The sequence below is a fragment of the Lipotes vexillifer genome, unplaced genomic scaffold (assembly GCF_000442215.2).
Source record: "Lipotes vexillifer unplaced genomic scaffold, Lipotes_vexillifer_v1.1 scaffold1670, whole genome shotgun sequence".
In the NCBI taxonomy this organism is placed as follows: Eukaryota; Metazoa; Chordata; class Mammalia; order Artiodactyla; family Lipotidae; genus Lipotes; species Lipotes vexillifer.
Window position 1 is genome coordinate 430,352 of NW_006787006.1, and position 8,641 is coordinate 438,992.

At 41.0% G+C, this 8,641-nt stretch overlaps 1 pseudogene; it reads right to left on the reverse strand.

The window, feature by feature from the left end:
• Window positions 1-8,304, reverse strand: part of LOC103089625 (cyclin-dependent kinase 2-associated protein 2 pseudogene) — a 43,619-nt pseudogene extending 35,315 nt beyond the window's left edge.
• Window positions 8,305-8,641: the final 337 nt, after the last annotated feature.

Here is an 8,641-nt window from a genome sequence, read left to right on the forward strand (position 1 = left end):
CATTCAAGAACAAGTAACTGTCACCTTGGTATCAGAATTCAGAGCTCTAGAAGGCTCTTTATTCTGGGAAACAACGTAGGTTGAGCATTCCTGAAATGGAATCAACAAAACCTGTGCACTCCCAGGTGTGAAGAGGTAATTGCAGGTGCAAATCGGGGATGGCACGAACAACAGACAACTGAATGTAATAAGCAAGCTGCACCCCGACGCCTTGGTGCGGCTCCTTGGAACGTGTCTTTTTACTTGAATTCATTTGCATTTCTCCAGCATAGGAGGTGAATAATGAAACACTCTTTATATATTCCACCAGGCTCATCAATCGATAACAGTTTTAACTTCAGCTTGTCCATGTAACTCATAGGTGTGTGCATGTGTGTGTTTGTGTGTGTGTGTGTGTGTGTGTGTGTGTGTGTGTGTGTGTGTGTGTATGGCAGGTGGCACATATGGTATCAATGCTCTGATTTGAGTCTTTCAACATAAGAACTGCTTGTTTGAAAATTCTGTCAAAATGCAGGAATCTGAATGATTTCCAGAACTTTGTGGCCACACACGGACTAAGAAAGTGAACGTCAAGAGAGTGCGGGGGAGGCATTCAGTCAGAGTTGTACAGAACTTGACCTTCATTCCACGCCTAAGCTGATGTACATAGTACCACTCTTCTCATGATTTCCTTTGTCTTGCCTTTCTCCCACTCACCAAGCTTCTTTCTCCTTCTTTTTTCCCTCTCCTTCCCCACCCCACTCCTCCAAAATCAGAAGGGGCTAGCCCAATTGACAAAGATGGAAAAGGATAAAAAAGAACTGAGAAAGAAACAGGAAATTCTCCAATTTCCATTTTGTCCCCAGGTCAAAGTCTGGGCAGGGTAAAATACTTTCTGGAAAGTTAAAGATAAAAATCATAGAATTCTGGGGCTTCCCTGGTGGCGCAGTGGTTGAGAGTCCGCCTGCCGATGCAGGGGACACGGGTTCGTGCCCCGGGCCGGGAAGATCCCACATGCCGCGGAACGGCTGGGCCCGTGAGCCATGGCCGCCGAGCCTGCGCGTCCGGAGCCCGTGCTCCGCAACGGGAGAGGCCACAACAGTGAGAGGCCCGCGTACCGCAAAAAGAAATTTTAAATAATAGAATTCTGCTTTTTTGACTCCATTTCAGAAGAGTGTATCGGAACTCCATCCACAGGGAAAGGCTTGTCCCCTCCGAGGTGTAGCTTTCCAGGGATTGGGAACACCAGAGCAAACCTTGCAGCTTCTCCCCACTGAAGGAAGGTAGAGCTCACTTCAAATAGGTATCAGAAAATAATTGCATTTGAACCTCATGCAAAGATATTGTAAGAGAGCATATTAGTTTCCCATGGCTGTTTTAACAAATTACTACAAACTTCGTGGCTTAAAAGAGTACAAATTTATTATCTTTCGATTATAGAAATCAGAAGTCCAAAATGGGGCTCAATGGATTAAAATCAAGATGTCAGCAGGGCTGCATTCCTTCTGGCGTCTCTAGGGAAGAATGTTTCTTGGCCTTTTCCAGTTTCTAGAGGCCACCTGCATTCCTTGGCTCGTGGCCCCTTCCTCTGTCTTCAAAGCCAGCAATATAGCATCTGCAAATCTCTCTCTAATCCTGGCTCCTGTTCTGCCTCCTTCATTTTCTTTAAAGGACCCTAGTGATTACATTGGACCCACCAGATAATAGAGAATAATCTTGAGGCCAGCTGAAAAGCAAACTTAATTCTATCTGCAAACTTTTTTTTTTTTAATAAATTTACTTATATATTTATTTTTGTCTGCATTGGGTCTTCATTGCTGCACACGGGCACTTTCTAGTTGCAGTGGCTTTCTAGTCTAGTCTTCGTTGCAGTGCGCAGGCTTCTTGTTGCAGTGGCTTCTCTTGTTGTGGAGCATGGGCTCTAGGCACCCGGGCTCAGTAGTGTGGCTTGCGGGCTCTAGAGCACAGGCTCAGTACTTGTGGCGCACGGGCTTAGTTGCTCCGTGGCATGTGGGATCTTCCAGGACCAGGGCTTGAACCCGTGTACCCTGAATTGGCAGGCGGATTCTTAACCACTGCACCACCAGGGAAGTCCCTCTATCTGCAAATGTAATTCCCCTTTGCCATGTAAATTAATGTATACACAGATTCTAGGGATTAGGATGTCGACAATTCTGAGGGGTCTTTATTCTGCCAACCACAGAAGAAAAAAATAGGATAACTCAAATTTACAAATCTACAGAAAGTGGAGACGTGCCAAAAACATACGGCCATGAAACAGAGAAAAACCACAGCCTAATATTTCAATACAAGCTAAAAAACACTAAGAAAATAATAGAAGTGACAAAAGAAAAACATAAATTATATTTAGAAAACCTCAGAGGGTAGATGGCTAAGCAACTCTGAGAAATGAAAAAAAGAAATACCGACAGGGCTCAGGAACAATTTAGAAGGAGAGGCGGGGAAAAGCAAATAAATGAAAAGGAAGTTTCAGAAATGAACTGCCTCCCCAGCCAGTGTTTCTGGAAGGCGGGTGTCTAAGAGAGAGGAGGTTCGCTCTGCCAAGTCATGCTAAGCTCTGAACTCAGCAGAAGCTGAAATCAGCCCATCACGTTCCCCCCTCCTCAAAGGCACACCTCTCCACCCTCCCCTCCATGACAACTTTCTCCTGCAAGGTTTCATCACTATCTGTAGGTACGTAAGAGTCTTTGGTTGGCAGGAGAGAGGGGTAAGAACACCGAGTTCATGGCTCTCCTGGGGTAGCCCCTGCCCTGTGCTGCCGGGGATGTCTGGCTATTGGTCCCTCACCCATGCACCTACATCACTTCTTGCCTTGCTTACCATAAGCCGTCACAGGGTCCTACTCATTTTTCTATCATACCTTTGAGGAAAGTGGAATTTCCTGCCCATTAAGGGGAGAGACTGTGCTTTGTTCCTCACTGTGACTTCAGGAGCTGGCAGATTGCTTCGCACACATGAGGTTGCACGTAACTGCACACACAGCCACAATGCAGTTTTGTTTAATAAGTGTTGAATGAAAGGGCATCATCAACATGTAAACCAGACTGGAGATGCAGCAGCTTAACTGCAAGCTGCTTTGTAGGTAGCCTAAGACCAGGCTACTGAGAAGGGTAATGACCATCACAGTGCTGGTGTTTCTTGGGATGCTTTGTGCAGTCAACATCAATGGCATAGACTAAGGAGTAAGGGAACCAGAACTCACTGGAAAATACCTGTCCATCAGGACCAAGCCAAGAGACGGGTCTATCGCCATAAACTTTCTCCCCTAGACTAAGGCTGCATCCTGGTTTCCTAGTGTCCTCCCAGCAACCAGAGTGAGGAGGAATCCATTTTGCAGTGGCCCCAGGCTCTCAGCTTCCTGCCTTACTTCTCCACTGTCCCTGGATGGTAAACGACCAAAGATGACCAGACATGCTCTAAGTGAAGCTAGTAACGGACCAGAGCAGGGAGAGCCCCTCTCAAGCTCCCCACGTCACCTCCTAGTTGTCTTCAACCGTCTGCTAAGATGGCTATTAGGCTAAGCCAATAAACTATAATGCTAAGAGGAGTGTGAATAACCCATCAGTCATGAAAGCAGTCACTGAGCACCTACTGTGTGCAAATCCCTGTTCTAGGCTGGAAGGGTAAACAGAAGTAAACACTTCAATAGCAAGATAAAGGTGAAGTGAGGAGGGCAAGGCAAGGTGGACATTTTTACTCCATATTGTTGAATAATCAACAATACGAAGTAACAGTAATAATATTGTTGAGGTAAAGCATTTCTGAAAAAAAAAAGGAATTGGCAAGTGCATTAAGAGACTCTAGAAGTTCCAACTTTTAGATACAGTAACTTCAATTTTAGCAATGTATCCTACAGAAATAAAATAATTGAAGATAAACGTTTAGGAATAAAAATACTACAGCATCATTTAGAATATTGAAAAATAGCGGTAACTTAAAACAATAACAAAGTAATAATTGACAAAATTCTGGGAAATCCGTATATGGAATATTTTGTGACCTTTAAGTTGTATTTTTGGAGAAGAGTAATGACTTGATAAAATAAATCAAACTTTAAAAAAAAACAATTCTCAACATTTTAAACACACTATAATCCAAGTTTTGATTTTAAACATGTATATGCAGAAAAAGCTACAAGATGTCAAAATTATAATACATATTATCTGGAATTATGAGTGATCTTTTCCTTCCTTCTTTCCTTCCTTCTTTCTTTCCCGTGTGTTTTCTAAATTTTCTACAATGGGCATGAATTGATTTTATAACCGGGGTGGGGATTGGGGGAATGAAAGGAGAATTCCGTGTTATGATGACTGAAACTGCATCACACATTATTTCACTCCCTTAATATCTAATCAAATGAACAAAAATCTCCAAAAAAAAAAAAAAAAAAAAACCCCCAGAAAAATCTATCAACTGCCACCAAGCAAGGAAAGAACTAACCTAATATCTTAAACTTTGAAAGTGATGGCCTAAGAAAGAAACAGTATAGTGCACCTGAAGTTAATATAATTTTGTAAATCAAGTACATTTCAATAAAAAAAGAAGACGAAAGTGAAAGAAACAGTATGCTCGAGAGAAGAGGTGAAGGAAGTTTGGTTCCTAATGTCACACCCTTCCCCAAAGTTATATTATATGAGGTTGAAAAACCTTGAAAATTCTTGCTAATAGCCTCCCTGATTAAAAAATAATAATAGAGAGGGAGATTGAAATATAGCATAATCTTTCTTCATTTCTAACTGGTGAAAAGAAATAAAGAAACTAAATATTAGAGAAAAGGAAAGAAAGTAACTAGAGAAAAGGATCTATCTCTCACTGTAGGAAGTGAAATCTCCTGGGACTCATGTTGAACTGGGCTTAAGACCTGAGAATATTCCCCCTGTGAGTGGGATGAATGTCAAGTTTAGGTGAATGTAATTTGTATGAGACTTTTAAGCGATCTCAGAGTAGAAAGCAAATCCAGGTATCCTAAAAAAATTATTTTGCCGGACCTGACGCTGACATTTGCTCAAATTACACAAAAGTGGGAAAAGTAAGAAATACCCAGCCCTCAGCCTCTACTTTAGAAGGAAGAAGCCATGAGAGAGAGAAGAAACAGTGTTAAGAAGTCACTCATACAGAATCAGAGTAAATGGAAGTTTGAGAGGGGAGCTACAGAAGCATGAACAGAAGAGGGAGAAACAGCATGGCAATGATGTCACTACATCCAGCATAAAAGTTACAAAAAAGGACACAGGATGCAAAATATGCGTAAGACAACCCAGGAGAAGAGGAAGTCAAGAAAAGTCAGGAATATATTCGCAGTCTGCACAGCAACTAAGAACATTTAAACAAATTCAGCAAAACTGTATCTCAAAGTTAAACAGCCAAATGAGACAAAAAGAGAGAGTACAGAGATAAGAAAACAAATTGAGGATCAAAAAGACCATAACAGGGCTTCCCTGGTGACGCAGTGGTTGAGAGTCCACCTGCCGATGCAGGGCACACGGGTTCCTGCCCCGGTCCGGGAGGATCCCACATGCCGCGGAGCGGCTGGGGCCCCGGGGCCTGGGCGCCGGGGCCGCGCGCTGGGCCCATGGGCCATGGCCGCTGGGCCTGCGCGTCTGGAGCCTGTTGCTCCGCAACAGGAGAGGCCGCAGTGGTGAGAGGCCCGCGTGCTGCAAAAAAAAAAAAAAAAGACAATAACAGATATAAGAAATAGGAAACAAAATCTGAAAAAAATCTATCAACAACGTATAAAAGGAGCAGATCACCACAGTGAACTCAGGCTGAGAAAAAAATGAAAAGATAAACATACTGGATTGCAAAATTAATGATGTACTCATATAGAAATAATTAGTATCCCTAAAGCATAAAAGCCAACAAATGAAAAAGAAGATATATTCATAGATACAACGTAAGAAAATTAACTTGACAGAAAGCAGAAAGGGCACATCGTGTTACCAGAAAATCTAATAAACAACATTCATCACTGACATATCCTACTTATGTTACTAAAAATCAAGGGTAAAGAATGATTTCTTCAGTCATTCAGATAGGAAAAGCAACGGGAAATTATCAGGCTGGGCTAAAACTTGTGCAGCTAATACCAGAATAATATAAAGTTCTTGGGGCAAGACTGACCTAAGAATACCAAACCAGCTTGTATTCATTCAAATGAAAAGGAACCAGCAAAGCTTTCAAAAATTCAATAACACAGGAGCATTCCTCAAAAAGCAATTTTCACGTTAGTACATGTATCTTTTCTAAAACTCAATTAAAATTAGCTGCACCTCAGTAGCAGTGAGAACACCTAAAAGGCGGATTTTGGTTTCTCATCGTCATTTTCTCCTAAAGCTAATAATGGCTCAGTGGAAATACGGATGAACATAGGTCTGTGGCAGGAAGAGTACAAGGTAAGCCTAGAAATCTTATGTTAGAAATCAAGGAATATCTCAAAGACTGACGACACCTGTGTCCAAAACGCCCGGGACTCAGATTGAAGAAACTTCTCACCGGCTAAAATGTAGAAAAATCTGAGCATCAAAAAAAAAACCCAAAAAACAATTGTGGTAAAGAGTTATAATCCTCTGAATAGAGAAAAAGTTCACCGGTTTATATTGATAACTGCAAACAGGGGATTGACACACTAGCTAAAAATATAACATCATCAATGTAGTAATTTACCCTGCCAAGGATCATCAGTGGATGCTGAAAGCATCCACTAGAAAGTTTTGAGAGAATAGGTTGTACGGATAATCTCAAAATATCACCCCAGAGTTCACTTAATTATAAAGGGAAAGATGTACCCTTACAATGGAGAAATCTGGTAATACCACTAGGAAAAGTACTCAAATTTAGCATCACTGATAATCGAACAAACAGAATTATGTGCCTTCTTAAAGAGGCATTGGGAATTATACAACATCTCCCATATGGTTTCTCCTGTCCGAAATGTTTGACCTTTATTCAATCCTCCAGGTTTGGAGATATTCTACAAAGTACTTGGCCCGGAATCTTCAAATATATGGATTTCATGAAGACTTCAGGAGTTGAAAGAGACATGACAACTAAATGCGATATATGATAATAGATTGGGTAAAAGACAAAACCTCACGTAAAGAAAAAATTATTGAAAAAAATAGATAAGTTCGATTATGGGCTGCATATTAAATAACATTATTACAATAATGTTCAGTTTCTTGGTTTGATAATGATATTGTTGTTTTGTAAAAAAAAAAAATATTGAAGCATCTACAGGTAAAGAATCAGGGGAAAGTTTTAGAAAAATTTCCTTGGTATAGGTACAACACTTGGATTAGCAAATCAGAAGAAAGAAGCTACTTAGGAAAATTTATTAAGTGTGTCATGAATGATACACCAGAGTATCTAATTCTTTGGAGGGTTACCAGTGAAATAAAAGAAAGCTTCTGCTCTTGATAAACTAACCAAACAGTGAGCCAACAAGCCAAATGGTAACGTGTAAGTATAAGAACGTAAGAAGAAACTCAATCATCATCATCAGGAATTTACTACACACTCCTTGCACCCCTTACTATGATAACTTCTTAAAAGTATGAACTATGAATAATGCCCATGAAGTTTAAAGTCTAGTTGGCAAGACATAACTTGTACACATGAAACGATTTAAAAGCAATGCAAGACACCATGTTCTCAAATGCCAAACGCTGTGGTTTGAACTAAAAATGTAATAGGAATTTTTGGAAGGAAGAGATCAATGTCAGATGAAGTCGCTGGGAATTGGGGCTTGTGACACATTAAAACAAGTACAGAACTTGATCTTAGTGCAAAAGCTACCCACATGTGTGCTGAGGAAATTCATTAATGGGGAGTGTGTGATGAAAGCCAGATTTTATTCACCAGAAGAGCTTTCATGGTGGGGGCGGGGGATGGATTTTGAGAAAAATTTGAAGGAGAGATGCAAATTATAGGACTTGCTTAATATACGTTACAGAGAAAACAACCCTAGAGATCATCTTTCCAGGTTCATATGCTTATGAGTAAAGAATCTCAGGCCCAGAGAAAGGCTTAGTTTGTAAGAAAGAAAGAGGAAATTTGGTCAATGGCAGGAAACTGGGTGGGAATCCAGTGACCTATTCAACTTTGGCAAGCCATTCAGCATTTCTAAACCTTTGGTAACATGGCAGCTGGGATATTTTCCAACAGGGTAAGGTGTCTAATCCCCTACCTTTGAATCTGGGCCCCCTTAGTGAGGTACTTGACCAAGTGCATGCAGTGGAAATGACTTGGTGAAACTCCTGAAGTTAGGTCATTGGAACACTCATCCTTGGAGCCCTGAGCTGTCATGTTACAAGTAGAACTACTCAGAGGCCACCACGCTGTACGAAGCCAAGTTCCACTGAGAGGTCCTGGAGGATACAAAATAACATAGGGAGAAAGAAAAAAGCCAAGGAACACCAAGGCTCTAGATACTTGAGGGAAGAAGCCATTTTTGAAGTGGCTCCTCCAGTCCCAGCTGATGTCAGGTGGGTTATAGATGAATCTCCAAATCCATTCTGAATTTCTGACTGACACCTGTGAGTAAAACAACAAAATTGTTTTTAACCACTAACCTTTGAAATAGTGTACTCCAAAGTAATAGATAAGCCACTGGTTTCTAGTGTCTCTGATAACTTTATATTTT